The sequence below is a fragment of the Myotis davidii genome, unplaced genomic scaffold (genome assembly GCF_000327345.1).
Source record: "Myotis davidii unplaced genomic scaffold, ASM32734v1 scaffold1467, whole genome shotgun sequence".
In the NCBI taxonomy this organism is placed as follows: Eukaryota; Metazoa; Chordata; class Mammalia; order Chiroptera; family Vespertilionidae; genus Myotis; species Myotis davidii.
The window spans coordinates 377,171-378,177 of NW_006298267.1; the positions used below are offsets into that span (position 1 = coordinate 377,171).

At 60.9% G+C, this 1,007-nt stretch overlaps 1 protein-coding gene across 1 annotated transcript in view; it reads right to left on the reverse strand.

The window, feature by feature from the left end:
* Positions 1-1,007, reverse strand: part of ANKRD29 (ankyrin repeat domain 29) — a 19,509-nt gene that overhangs the window by 5,648 nt on the left and 12,854 nt on the right. The gene's annotated exons all lie outside the window — the stretch shown is intronic.

A 1,007-nucleotide genomic window follows, 5' to 3' on the forward strand; every position in this document is an offset into this window, starting at 1 on the left:
TGTTAAAAAGGCAAAGACAAGCTGAGAAATTAACCGCCCGCTCCTGCCATCACTTATTGGCGTGAGCAGAGACCTGCCACATTCTTTCCTCCTGCCTTAGCGTATCGATGGCGGCACCGGGAGGTTTCGCTCACAGCCTCCTCCGGCGGAAAGGAGACGGCCGCCCACCTCGCCCAAGGCTTAGCAGGAGTCGGGAAGAAAGAACAGGAGAAAACGGGTTTCTTTTCTGGCTTCAGAGTCGGTGGGAAGAGGAAGAATGGGAGAGGGGAGATGAAGTGGCCAGGAGTGCACCTCTGTTTCCTCTTTTTGGGGTCTGACTGGGAAAGGGGGGGTCACATAGCAGAGCCATGCCAAGGACAAAGAGGCCAGATGCTGTGAAAAAATAAATAGATAAAAAGCGAACAGCAAGACGCCCTTGGCTCCTATGGAGCGAGGCCTGCTGTGGGGTGAGGTGACCCCAGGGCTCTGTGGCTGGGGCTGAGCGAGGGGGTCCGCCTGGAGCACTGAGGGACCCCAAACCACAGGCACCCACGCCAGGCCGGGCCAGCTGCCCTTTGGCAAGTGCCAGCAGGAGGCGCAGTGCCCCCTGGAGCAGCCGCCAGGGACACCCCCCCCAAGGAGCCGGGGCCCAGCTCCTACGCCCCCTCCCCACCGTCCATCCGGAAGTCTGCTCAGTGGGGGCACATCACAGAGGAGTTACATGGGCTCTTGTTTTGTTTTCCTTAGAGAGCCGAGCAGCACTAGGTTTCAAAAGATTCACAGTTAGCTTCCCGCTGAAGAGCAGGTGGAGGCGGGAGAAAACCCAGCTGGGCACGACCACATACAGCGCGTGGTCTCCGGGTCTGGGCTGCCACGGTTTCGGGCCTCCGTGCGTGCATTTCCCCTGGACCCCCTCCCCTGCCCCCGCCCGGCCCATGCATGCATCAACGCTCCCCGCCCCCAACCCCCGGGCCCCACAGTACATGCATTTCCCGGGGCCCGAGCTGTGCAGCTTTCACTCAGACTCA